The 14,462-nt window shown below is 44.0% G+C and overlaps 1 protein-coding gene across 1 annotated transcript in view; it reads left to right on the forward strand.

The window, feature by feature from the left end:
* Positions 1 to 14,462, forward strand: part of PRKCE (protein kinase C epsilon) — a 406,295-nt gene that overhangs the window by 355,699 nt on the left and 36,134 nt on the right. The window lies entirely within an intron of this gene.

Consider the following 14,462-nt stretch of genomic DNA (forward strand, 5'->3'; position numbering starts at 1 on the left):
CATCTAGCTCAGGAGGGTCTCCTGTGACTGGCAGCAGCTCACTGGCATTTTAGGCAAGGGTTTTCCCTGCCCTCTCTGGAGTTGCTGCCAGGAATTGAACCTGGGACTGCCTGTGCACAAAGCACATGCTCTGCTGTTAATCAACAGTCCAACACTGCCTCACAGCCACATATGGAAACCTGCTTGATAAACACATTTTTGATGCCTGCCTGGGCTGCAGAAACAGCGACCTTGTCAGGCAACTGACATGCTCTTGGCTTGGTGGGCCCAAAGTTAATCAGGTCTGTTCTATGTAACTGTGGATTTCCGTCACTTCTCGCCAATGTCGAGTGGCCACTCCTTGTTGTCCAGTGTTTATCCTCATTTTACCCATAGTTCAAAGGGTCATTTCATTTGTGGTTGCCCAGAAGGACTCCAATTCTCTGAGTTCATGACATCTTTCAACTGGCACAGCCCTATGTCTCAATTACATTCCTTTCAGTTAAAACACAGTAGAATGGAAGCACGGCCTTATCTGATCCCTGTGGTTGAGGTGAACACAAAAGTCACATTCTGAGTTCATATAAATATTTTCATAGAAAAATACATTGTTATATCAAAGCCCATCCTGTCCCTATGCGCCTCCCTTGGATTTACAGTTCCCGTTTAATTATTATTAGCTCCCCAAGGCACTGCCCAGCTGTTGAAAGCATGAGCTGAGCACATCATTAGTATCTCACATTACCTGATAGAGCCTGGAGCAGACATAATGTTTCCTACTTTCTTAACCATGTTTAAGGTACCAACTATGCCCTGAAAGGTGACACATGTCCTTTTCCTCTCCCCCGTTTTTAAATTCCCTTTTCAGCATAAACCACAATGTAGTGTCATACCTACGCTAATGTCGATACTAATCATGATCATTTTAAAACCAATTTGGATTTGGAAGGCAAGCACGAATTATAGCTTGTCAATTTGATTGCGATACCAGGTGGTGGATTTTCCCAAAACCAGGAAGTCGGGGGGCAATCAGTGCACTTGGAGGGGAGGAGCACACAGGAAGCTCGGAGTCGATAGCCAAAGTGTAGTTTGGAGAAGAGGGTGTACCTCCTTGCTAGAACATGTGCTTTGCCTGCAGAAGGTCCCAGTTTCACTCTCTGGCATCCTCAGGTAGAGCTGGAGGTGAGACACTGTCAGTGTGGACTGCACTGAGGTCCAGTCCAGATGTGTAGAAACCCACCTGGAAACTAGCATTTCCCACAGAATGACTGACTGCGTGTTTGGATGCAAAACCCATGTGTCGGTTTCCTTATCTATGGTAAGGGTTTCCATGATGACGATAAGCGTTGCCTTATCTGTGAATGCTTTCTCACAGAATAAGCTAAGCACTCTTTTCACTTTTTATTCCTTGAGTTGCTAATCTTTCACATGGGTTTTGAACATATGGCTGCAAAATTCACATGGTTTGCAATATCTGTGAGTTTTAAGTCATCAAAGGGCTGAGGAGAGGGGGTGCATTCGCTGCCCCATAGGGGGGAGCTTCCCCCTCTATCTCCTTCCATCTGAAACAGAATCACAGAGCAAAAGATCAAGCAAAAGCCATTTTTGCTGCTGTCTCTCCTATTGACCCCAAGCAAGGTGGCAAACATTGTCACCCTTTAAAGTGAAAACCAAGGATGAGTGCTAGTGCAGGGGTTCTTCGAAGGGAGGAAGGGGGGAGGGTGCCACCACTGATATTACCTACTCAGAATAGATGCCTGCTCAGAAGTAAGTACCACTGTGTTCAGTGGGGCTTACGCTCAGGAAAGTCCATATAGGATTGCACCCAAAATTGCAAGGAAGGAGGGTCACAATTTTTCTTGCAAACTACCACTTCTCCAGTTGTATCAGTCTCCTCACTGAAAATACCTGCCTTAAACACAGGGCTTCCTTCCATTGAGCAGTTCTTTTCTTCACAGTTCACAGAGGGATGGTCTTCCAAAGTGTGGCTAAAGACACAGGATGCAGAGAGAAAGAGGGACAGCATGCACTCGCACAGGGAGATGTCTCTCAGATGTCTCTTGAAGAGCCACTCTTTGCAAGGGGTCATGCTCCTCTTATTTTCACCTTTAAAGAGCAACTGTCTCACTTCGCATGGGGGGGGAGCACCATGTATACCCAGGCATGTATCTGTATGGGATATATACAGAGAAAGGAAGTCTGACAAAGGATGGTTGACAGTGTCAGAAGATGGACTACTGTAGAAACCCCCAGACTGAACTGAACTGGTGGTTGCAAATCCCGTGTGGGTTGAAATTCATAACTGTGACTCATGAATGCATTTTCCAACAGACTAACTGCTGAGATAGAAGGGGTCAGAGATAGAAGGACTCCGTAAAAAACAACTTTATTAGGCCATTGCATCTAAACCAGCTCAGTAACTTTGTGGTGGAGGTGGGATTCGAACTGGGGTCTTCACAGCTCTTTACCCATGCCAGAGTATCTCGCCATGTGTCTCAGAAAATGCCTCTTGGTTAGGCCAAATTCATTCTTTAAATTGCAGGAATTGCAAGCATCTTCTGCCTGTAATACTCACCTGTACATTGTTGTATCATGTAAGCTGAGCCTTGGCCTTCACATTCAGATAATTGCCTGGGGCTTTTGTTGAAATGAGAATGAGAGAGACAGCAGGAGACTGCCAAGAAACATGCCAAGTTTACATTCCGGAGAGGGCAGCCGTTTTCCTGCAGAGTTTGTAGGAAGGGGACCCATACCTTTCTGTTAGATAACAGCAGCAAAATAATTCAGTGGAGAGGAAGTGTGGGAAAAAATATTTATCTTCTGCCTTCTCTTTTAAATGGCAATTATTTTAGATTATTTGATTGTTATATTTACTTTCTTAAGAAGACAAAGACCTGTATTGTCTTCCTGTATTGGTGAAGTGCAAGACAGGCAAAAGTACACATATTCTCTTGAACAAATGCAACATTTGGCAGGGAAACACAAGTATCCCTTCCCTCTTTTATAAGTGAACAAGGAGCACAAAGTATAGCCAAATGCGCAGAAATGTTTTCATGGGGGTGGGGGTGGTGGTAGCATGCCCTTTAAAAGGCAGACAAATTAACCAGTTGCATGTACCATCCTGAAACTACATCTTTACTTTTTTGCATTTTCTTTCTTCAAGTACATTCAGCTTCATTTTATTCAAAGTGCTTTAATGTCCTTTATTAAACTGGTTGTTAATAAACACTGCCTTAGGCCCTTCTCTGATGTCTTCAACATCATTGTTTAGGTGGGCGATGCCAAGGTTGTGGCACTCCAACTTTGGTATGTTCTCACCAGAGAAGCTCACTTAGTACCAAATTTGATGAGGTTTAGGTGCCAGGAAAAGAAGTTTTCATTTGCATGGGTCTGCTAGGCTTGTAATCTGATGCTGCTGCTTGTACAGTTCTTAAGTTTATCGGCGAGTTGTATTTACTGCCTGTCTGTTGCTTTTCTTATGGTTTAAGGTTGTTTAATATTGTATATATTCTCATTACATTGGAAGGCCACCTTGAACATTCTTAGAACTTTGAGGCAGAAAAGGCACTTAAATTGGCTCATTCATTCAAAGAACCTTTGTTCCCCAAATGCTAAACTCTTCATTCAGCACATTTTGAGTACTGATATAGTGTGGGACTTGCAGCACAATCCTATGCATATTTACTCAAAAGCAAGTCCCACTTTTTTTTTTTGCACAGGGCTTACTCCTTCTAGGAAAGTTGTAACCTGAGAGCAGGAGTCGAGAAGCCTCAGGTTCAAATCTCACTTCAGCCACAGATCTTGCATGAAACAGAGAAGTTTACAATGAAACATGAGTGACGCATTGCATTTTGTCTAAATGCAAGAGTTCTGAACCCAACAGATTTCCCTCTCTGGCAAGCCACCTCACTGTGCTCTGCCACTTTTCCAGTGGCCGCGCTTTACCCTGAGCAAGCTATGAGGAGCTGCTGTAATGGCCCTTGTCAATTGACCCCCTGCCTATTCCTGCCTAACTCAAGTAACGACTTGAGTTGCAACATGGACTTGCAGTGCTTCTCCCTACTCCTCCATCTCAGTTCCCCAACCATTCATCAGCTTGGAGTAGGAATCTCCTTGTTTAATGCTCAGTTGCATGTGGTTGCCCTTAGCCTTTATGTTATGGTAATAGTAGAGACTTGGGTTAAAAAAAAGAAAAGACGCATAACCCATTAGCAGATTGTTTTAGGTAACTATGTACTTAGGCAGTCCTTTTAATGTGTATTAGTACCCTCCTGCCAAGACTTCTGAGCGGTTCCAGGACTATTAGTTCAGCATGTGTTTGGAATCTTTAAAAAGCCGTCATTCATCCAGTAAACGGTATAATTTTCACTTGCTGCTATTTAGCCAGTAGACCAAAAAATTGCCCTTTGAAGCCTTTTAGTGTCGGGTAAATACTGAGCTTCACCAAAGATACCAGAAATGTTCTAAGCATAGTGCCAAGACTTTTGATTCCTCCTTTACAGGTTGAGATGACGCATAGGTCAGAAGCCAGCAACTGGCAGCTGCTGCGCCAGTCCTGTTTCCCAAGAGATACCAGCTAGCCATCCAGTTGCCAATTCAGGTGCAAGAAGGGGGTGTGGAGGGAGGGAGCATGACTATCTGTAGAATTTTGAGTAACCCATTTGGGGAATAGTAGTGAGATTGTGGAGCACCCCCTCCCACACACCTCAAAATGTCCTTCCAGTAAAGCTAGTTGCCAACCAGGGCCAAAGGTAGGAGGGATTTCAAGGAAGCAGGACTAGTTTCAAGATATTTGCTTCTCTGTGACGTTGGGCCAGGCTGAATTTCCAAACTTGAAACACGAGTAGCCATCATGTCCAAAGTTGAGAGTGGTGCATTTGAGTAGTGTTAGTACAGTAAGATGCTCAATTCTTTTCTTCCTCTGTTCTCTGTTCATTCTTTGCCTTTTATAGAGTTCTGGGAAAAAGTTATTTTGAGGGCCAAAGTAAGCAGGAGATCTGTGCTTAGACCTCTCAGGTGTTGTTGTTTTTCATCTGTTTAAAGCTTCTGTATGGAAACAATTTTGATTGAAGCAGCAATGCTGAGGAGGAGGGATGTTCAACCCATACTGTTTCCCCATACACTAGTTGGCCTCTCCGAAGCTATCAACCCCTCTGGGGGAAAAAACATCATGCATGATACAGATACACAGATTTTTTTCATAGTGCTGCTAACAGCAACTGTCTTTGCACACTGATGGAGCGGCCTTTTGTGGCTGCTGCTGACTGCTTTATTGCAGTCAGCGCCAGTGGAGTAGGAGTGTCTCCAGCAGTTGGTAAGTATAGGATTGGGCCATAATACATTGCTGTACATGGCTCTCCCCACTCATAAGGACTTGACTTTTTCCCAAGAAAGAACCACTTGAGGAGAAGCCTGCGAGCTTTGCAGCTGGAAACTCTCTAGTAGGAGAAACTAAAACCTTCCTTCATGTAGTCCTTATAAGTGATCAGCTTGTTAGGGAACCACATACTTGATACGTTATTTCATTATATACCGTAAATAGTACAAACTTCTGTTGTTATGGAATAGTCATCTAAATTAATTGGCCAGTGGACAGACTTCCCATTACAAAGTCCTTCTAAAGTCCATCCTTCAACCCTGGAATCTTGCAAGGGAGATACTGTAGAGCTAAAAGCTACTTGTCTGCTACAAAGCCTGCTCTGTCTGGCTGCAATTGCAAACCGGAAATGAGCCCATTAATGCTGAATCCAAATAGGGCTGAAGTGATTATAATTAGCTAGAATAGTGATTCCCAAACTCCTACAGGGGAGTTGGGAACCTTGTAAGACTTTGCAGGGCCTTGGCAATGGCAGCCGTACCGTACCAATTGTGCTGCTGCCATGAAGAAGATACTTTTTAATGTACCTGAGGGGTTAGCGCCAACCATACATAAGGTGTGGGGGGACTCATGGTCCCCTCTGTATGCCTCCCAGCTTCTCAGAAAGGCTCTTATCTTCAATCATGACCCATTTCTGGTTTGTGATCATGAACCTGGAAGTGGTTCACAATAGGAGATAAGAGCCTTCCTGAGCAGTGGGGAGCCCCCCACTGAGCAGCCCCCCACGCTGGATGGCTAGCGATACCCTTCAGGCAAATTTAAAAGTCTTGTCTTCTCCACGGCGGCATGATCACTGTGTGCTGCTGCACAGTCATTTCGTGGCCACTCCCCTTAAGGAGGAATGGCCTTCTTCCTGTTCCCATGGTGGGTTGCGACCCACCAGTTCAGGAACCACTGAGCTAGAAGGTTTTATGAACTGAAGGAGACTAGAAATCCTATCATTGCTGTGATTTACCTCTTTGTATCAGACTTTTGGTAGGGCTGATATTTTTGAATAATTTTCCATGAAAAAAGCTTCTAGCACGTTAGTGAGAAACATTTAGGCTAGCCATCCTTTTGGTGTAATACGTTGCTACGTTCAGGTAACTTCTTCCATAGAGGAGCATTATAAAATATGAGCTTTTCCCTCCTGTAGTTACATGCTCCAGATTTCTTCTTTGCCACTGGTGGGACAATATGGGGGACCAAGTTATCCTAAGAGAAGAATGCCTAACCTGGTTCATATGCAGCTTGCACATCTATCCTTGGAATATTCTGGATAAGGCATTATAGTTTTATCCTGCCCTTTCTCCAAGGACCTCAGGGTGGCATTCAAAGTTCTCCCTTCCTCCTTTTGTCTTCACAGAAACCCTGTGAGCTGCGTGAGGCTGAGAGGAGGCAAATGGTCCAAGGTCACCCAGGCAGCTGTATAGGAATTTGAATCTGAACCTCTCCTGTCCTAAGCCTATGCTTGAACTGCTGTTCCACATGGGTGCTAATATTCATTATGCTGTATCTATCCTGAACCACGCCAAGTGACATTTTCTGGCAGTTTGGCAAGATGGTCAATGATTAACAAACCTCATTTCCCTCTCTCTGCACCACATTTGCATTCCTTAGGAAAACTGTGGCAACCTGCCAAATGCACAAAGCATTCCAGAATGGAGACAAAGCAGCAGTCCTGTGCATGTGTACTGAGGCCTGATTATCTAATCGCTTACTAATGTTTTCTAAAGAAGCTTCACTAGTTGCTTCGAAGCCCCATAAATTATGAGCTGAACTGAACAATTTAAGTGAGGGCAGATTCCCATGATCAAGCCAATTGGGCAAAATGCAATGTGGGTGGGTCTACACTACAGCAGAGTTGTGAGCAGAAGTGATCATGTGGTTAATGTGGCATAGAGAAGCAACTAGCCTGCCTGTGACCATTGCCATTTTGGAGCTGGGCATATACACGCTTCATCCAGTCAAGCACTGGCACAGTCAACTGCTATGCAATTCCAACTTGCATCATGCCCCATGAGTTGTCCTGAACCAGCACAAATCCACTTATCATCTTGCATTAAATTATTTTAAAAGTTTATCTTTTGTAAGCAGCTGCATTATACTAAGTTAGGCCCTCCAGCTAGCCATTGCCAGCTAGCCATTGCCTCTTATGACTCACAGCAGGTCTTCAAGTTCTGATGATTACATTCCACCCGTCCTCTTAGGTCATCTGAGGGAGCTTGTCTGTCCCAAGGGAGAAGGTTGGCAACCCAGGGACAAGTCTTCTCTGTCATGGCACCCATAACTATGGAATTCCCTTCCATGGGAACTACTCCCTCCCTCATCGCTATTCAGCGAGGGCTCAAAACACACCTGTTCCGTCTGGCATTTGGTTGCTGAGTGGATATTTCCCACTAGGCCTCTGAAATACAGGCGTGACTTGGTAGATTTCCTGGACTATTTTGTTCATTTGTATCATTGGCCCAATGATATCTGTTAAATTTTGCTCTGTTTTAATTTACATTTCAATATTGAAATCAATGCTTTAATGCCTTGTTTGTTGTTTTTACCTGTTGTGATACTTTATACTTTATTATAAAGCTTTGTAAGCTGCCTTGGGCATTTGCTTCAGCATGGGAAAGGAGGGATACAAATTTCTTAAATAAAATAAATAAATGATCAAACTAGATATAACTTCAGAGATGTGCAGTTACCTCTGCAACAGGTTTTTGTTGTTGTTGCGAAAAGCACCTGCTCTTAATCTTTTCCCACACTGGTTCCCCAATGCAAATCCCTCCTCTCTAGAGCCATTAAGTCACAATGTCACATATAGCACTCTCTGCTCTCTAGAAAAATGCTGTGGGTATGCTCTTAGTGCACATGGGTTCTGACTCTCTAGAAATCCAGGTGCCTAACCAAAAGGAGGTGAGGAAGACAGGCAGCTACCTAAATAACAGCCCAATTCTGAAATGCCCAAAGTGCAGGGCTGTTGTGGCACCATAAATGTCTGCTGCGTCATTCTGAGCACAACCAGGCAGCCGCCACCAACGCCTTAGGTGAAGGGGATGTTCACCCCCTTCCCCAGCTAAGGAAAGTAACCCTGCAATGGGGCTACTCAATTCTGTGGTAGCACTTCCCCCACCTCAAAACGCTTCCTCCCCGCCTCCCCCATACCCCCCACCTACCTCTCTGCCACCTGGCAGTTTGGGCAGCTGTGGAGCAGTGGAGTACCAACTTTCCACTGGCACAAGCCCAGTTGATCGGCACTTATGGCATATTTGCAACAGTGCATGCTGGCAGTGTTGACCACATAGTGACTTGTCTGCTGATAAGCTTGCAGATATCAAAATTAGTCCAGGTAAACTATTAGAAAGCTGTGGAGCACTTTTCTTGATACTTGTGGGAGTTCCAGTGCCTTTGGAAAATGTGGTTGAGAAACCTTGAAAGTAAAATTAAGATGTTTGGGTTAGCAGTTGAGGTCTGCTTTCAGAATTGTTATGTGATCCATGATCAACTAATCAGCCAAAGCTGTAATGAAGGGCTCAACATGAGTGCAAGCAAGTTAAGTTTTTGGTTGAATGTTTTTACTAGAACTATTTCTGCCCTAGGACATGAGGGGAATTGCATGAAACATGGGTGTCACAACTGCAAAAAAAATTCTCTGAAGTATTAAATTTATTAGGGACAGGGAAGAAGAGAATCCTGATAACATTGGCGATCATGGCCCCTGTACTGCCAGGACCCAGGACCACAGAATGATACTCCCTTTAACAAAGAGAATGCCTCCTCCTCAGGTCCTTCTGAGGGCCAGAAGATGCAGTGCACTTCCGGTTTTCAAACAAAATCCAAAAGTGGGATTTAAAGGCCCTCTGGAGGCATTAGAAGGCTGGAGGAAGCTGCACACAGCCTCCCCAGCCCACCAAAGACCTCTATATGGAGGCTGAGGAAGGGGGCGGGGGACAAGGAAGGGGACGCTGCCCCTGCAGGCATGGTGCCCCAGGGCCTTTGCCCCCCTTGACCTCCCCAGATATGCTAGTGCCTGATAAGAAAAGCTCTCTGGTGATGACAATATGAGAGGATTTATGTGTGGCTTTAAAAATCAACAGATAGTATATGAAATTGCAATAGTGACCCAAAGTGAAATCAAACTTCCAGAGTGTGGGATAGAGATAGGAGGGGGAATTGTGTTGACCATTTGGCAAAGTGCACTTTGTCTGGATGTATTTCTGGTTCTTGTTTTGTTGTTGTTGTTTTTGTTGTTGTTGTTTTTTTTTGTGGTCCTTTAACCCTCGTGGAGTTCACTAGTATATGATTGCAGTGCAACCTTCTCTTTGAATTGTCAACTGTGGTGTGACTTCATTTTAAATAACTTGTTCTGTTTGGGAGACTTTTTCCTTTCTCTCTGATGAGAAGGAGGGAGGCAAATATGGATGATGAATTTGGATACTCTAGTTTCCCTGCATATCTTGCTCATGAGACCCAGATAGATTTTGCTTTGCATTATGATTTCTCATCATTAGTTCTCAAGATATGTTTGTTTGACATCTATGCACTTACTGAAATCACCTGAATGGAACAAGCACTGGGCTGTTTGAGAAGCAAATTAACCTTTTCAACTGAGATGAATGTAAAACTCAACGATATGTCTAGGGATACCTTTGGCCCCTGAGGACATGCTGACCTCCTTTTTTAAGCATTCAACCATCAGACTTGATATGACTAGAATGTTACTGCATCATACCATCCTTTCATAATCTTTCATCATGTGGGTTTTTCAGGTATTTTTTTAGTGGCTTTGCCTTAAAGGATTAAAGGTATCCACTGACAAAAAATTTTTGTGTTTTTACAATTTACACTTCATTGCCTCTGTTCTAAAGAAATTGTTATTTATTTTATAATAATTGAATGACAGCTTATTGTCAACTTCTTTTTCCTTCTGAATAAGTGGGAATAAAGTGTTATGCCTTCACGGATAAGTTGCCTTGAATAAATGAATCTTATCCTTGTTTAAACATCATGCACTCTGTTGCTTCCTGCTATGTCACAGCTGGTGTACCAAAGTAAGGGTTTGGAACATGGAAGGCTACTCAAAATGTTAGGAATCCTACCAAGAAGCCACCAGACATATGATAGCACCAGTCAGAATAGACAATAGTGAGCTTAGTAGGCCAGTGGTCTAAGTGAGTATAAGGCAACATCATTTATGTGATACAATGTCTGTCAAGTCTCAGTGTGACAAGCTAATGGATGTCTGACAAGGATTCATATTGGTTGCTACTGACCAACTCTGGACAAAGGAGGGAACTACAGAGAAACCAGCCACTTGAGTCTCTTTACACCAAGAGGCATAGAACAGATCAGTTGGTTCTCTATGATCCTTTAAGAGGGATTCTAGCTTGCTTGGAGGAGATTCTAGCTTGCTTGTAGTGCCTTCATGGTTGCAGGGTGTCTTGCACTTGCTCCCAGTGTGGAAAGGATTGTCACTACCGAATCGGCCTTTTCAGCCACACTAGACGCTGGGCCAGAACCACCATTCAGAGCACGATACCATAGCCTTTCGAGACTGAAGGTTGCCAACAATTATTAGCCTAAACACACACATACACCACACCCCAGGCCTGACATTTCAGCTCCTTGCCAATGGTGCCAGTACTACCAGGGATATGTGTACTGACCTGGAGACATGGTACAATTGGCTCATTTGCATAGTCTAGTTTCCTCATCACCCCTTCCACCACTTCCTGAGCAACTGTCATGCACATATTAGTGAAATGTGCTGTTTGAGACCATTCTCTCTCTGTTGGACATTCTGCCTGTGTCACACCGTCAGAATAATCCAAGCATCTCTTCATAACTCCTGTTTTGAGGACATTCTACAGACAGTTCACTATGTGTGTGTCAGTGTCTCCCCTAAGCTGCATGGCTACACAGCTCAAAACTGAGCTCCATGCAGTTCAAATGTTGGCAATGACGTATGACATCACTGTCAAGTGTCTGAAGGTCCCACTGCACAGCTATGGAAATAAAAATATTTTTACTCACCTCTTACTGGTCGTCTGATTGCCCACCCCCATCACAGAAAGTGTGTGCTCCATCAACACTGCTGCATGGCAGAAAATGATGGGGAATAAGATTGGGGTGTTAGTTCATACATTCACTCCTGTCTTCCTGGCATATTTGCCTATTGACCTAGAACAGGGGTGTCCAAACTTTTTGGCAGCAGGGCCACATCATCTCTCTGACACTGTGTCGGGGGCCAGGGAAAAAAAAGAATTTACATTTCAAATTTGAATAAATTTACATAAACAAATACATTAGAGATGGAACTTATATGAATGAATGAAGGTCTTGCAATAGCTCATGGCCTATAAAAGGCCTTGCACAAAGCAAGACCAGCCTTTCCTTTGCTGCCAGTGCTGCATCACAGATGTGAAACAGCAAGCAGTGGAGGGAGCCCTCATCCCACAGCTCACGCGCGAGGTCAAACAGTCGCCCTCACGCTGCGAGCAGTTGCGTCAGGCCAGCTCGGGTTCCAGCAAGTCTCCGGAGGGCCAGAGGCTCGTTAGAGACTGGGAGCTCCCTGTGGGCCAGACTGGAAGTCCTCAGGGGCCACAAGTGGCCCCAGGGCCAGGTTTTGGGCACCCCTGACCTAGAATATGGTTCGAACGTTTGCTTGATAATGGTCTGTGAATGCTGGCATGACAGGAAATCACAATTTGTACAAATCGAGGTTTGCACACTAGCTTCAGATTGTGGTTTCAGATCCTGGTTTGCCATCCCCAACCCCCCACCCCAAAAAAAACCACTGTTTGTTTGCAGACCTGAATTCTTAGTTACATAAAAACATGATTTAGCATAAGAGCCTCCAAATTCTGGCTCACAGGGCGTATCTGGTGTGCCTGATTATTACGTCCGGGTGCCAAAGCCTTACTGTTCCGGCATGAAATGACCCGTTTTCACACCATCAATTTGCAGAGCATCATGCTGGAGAGACAATTCCTCTGGAAAGTCTCCTGGGGCTATTGGCAGGTGAATCATCTGCCAATTAGATGAATTCATGGTGCGATAATGAGTCACTTCACACCAGAACAATAAGGCTTTGGCACTGCCGCCCCATACCCAGACGTGATTGTCAGGTGCACCATGGGCCACGGTTTGGAAAGAGCTGATTTAGCTAAACAAACCATGGTTTCATGATATGTCTGACTCATGCCAAAGTGTATCTCTGAGGGAGTACATCCCTGTACATTTTTTGGCCAGTTTAAACCTGGTAATGTGATCCTCTGACAAAGAATATGATCCCTTGGCCGACATCGGTATTATTGCTAAAGATCTAACCTTTCCTTAGCAGTTCCTTGACAAGTCTGAAAATTGTTGTGTCCTGTGAAAGGTATTGGCAACTGCATCAGAGGCTCAGCCCAGCTCTTTCTATTAAATTCTGCTCTTGTTTTCCGAAAAGTAGAGTTTTTGTTGCTGACTGTTTAAATCGACTGAATTGTAGGTGTAATACGTAGATAACTGCCAGCCAGTTGTGAAGAAAAATGGCTCAATATATCACCGTTTCATTTGCACAAGCCAGGCATTTTCCTCCTGAAGCTGTTTGTTATCATGTGCAATTACTCAGTGAACAGAACTTGCCTTTGCGAGTTTGGGGTGACCCCTTCTTTTGCTGTCCAGGCTGAACATGTAAAAGGAGAAAGAGAGATTTAATAGATAGTTGTCTCCTAAGCTGCCCAGCCAGCACACTATCCTTGGGTAAGCTCTGGTTCAAAAGCAGATAGCTGGCATCAGTACATGGAAATCAACAAAGGGGGAGAGGGATGGTTGTGTAGACATTTGTCTTGCATTCCTGGGTCTGACAGTTACTGCCTGGCTCTCCCTGCTCACATAATAACTGACTGGTTTTTTGAGCAGGTTCTAGGAAGCTCTGTTCCCTTTCTATAGCTCATAAAATCCAAATCCTACAAGTTATGAACAGATTTTTACCAGCACATTCTGCATAAATTGAGGGAGTTCACCAACCATCAAAATCTTCTTTGGGGTTTTTGCACTAGTAAATCTCCATTACCTGAGTCTATTTTACCTGCACCACAAGGCACCAACCAGGTCACTGGAAAAAGAGGGCTCATTTGAACATAGCGCAATCATGCCTCCTCCATCAGACCCATCAGACAGTTATCCAACTCACTGAAGGCAATGTTTTAATGCCCCAATTGGCTAGGGAATCAAGTTATGGTGCTTACCATCTGTGAGACCATCCTTGGAACTTTTTAGTCAATTATTTTGATTACACAGGCCTACAAAATTGAGGGTCAGAAAAGTTTTTCCCAAACTTTATGGTGGTTTGATATGAATTTGGGGTGCCGATTCCAAAAATGGCATCCATTTTGCCCTATCATGTCTAATTTTGGAGATATAGTATAGCCTCATTAGTGAATGGTTCAAGCAGCTTCCTCATGAGGAAGCCATGGTGTAGGCTTCCTCATGATGAATTTGCTTGAACCATTCACTAAAGAGGCTATGCCGTGTCTCCAAAACTAGACATGATAGGGCAAAATGGATGCCATTTTTGGAATCGGCACCCCAAATATACCCAGGAATTGGTGTAGCGTTTAAGGAAGCAAAATGTGTGTTGGCCTGTGTTATATGTCAATAAACTGAATGTGGATTTTATAAACCACCGTGTCCCTAACTTTCAGCATGCATATGGAACATCTTTTGGTTTTAAAAAGGAGGGTAGTGTTTAGGAATTTTGTTTGTAAAGAGGCTATTGGAAAGACATTCTGTATAACGCATGCACATCTCACCACTCAGATGTTATGACACGATGACATTACTATAAGAAAAACCTGCAAAATAAAAAAGATCTTTTTCACTTTTTAAATATGCAAACGTGGTTGTACATGGTATACTTTGGTTAGGCAAAGGAACTGATGATACACACAGTGAGACAAAATATAATTAAGGAACAGTCCTTAGTATCCTGACAAAGTATCTAAGTAAGAGGACAATCCTAGGAGCTTGTTGGGCCGGTGCAAGTCCCCTGTGCCAGCACAGGAGTGTTGTAAACGTGCCATAAGGCATGTTTGTGCCTCCTTGTGAGTTGGCTGGACTGGCACAAAGATGTGTGCTGGCCTGGGGA

Source organism: Tiliqua scincoides, chromosome 1, assembly GCF_035046505.1.
Source record: "Tiliqua scincoides isolate rTilSci1 chromosome 1, rTilSci1.hap2, whole genome shotgun sequence".
NCBI classification, from domain to species: Eukaryota; Metazoa; Chordata; class Lepidosauria; order Squamata; family Scincidae; genus Tiliqua; species Tiliqua scincoides.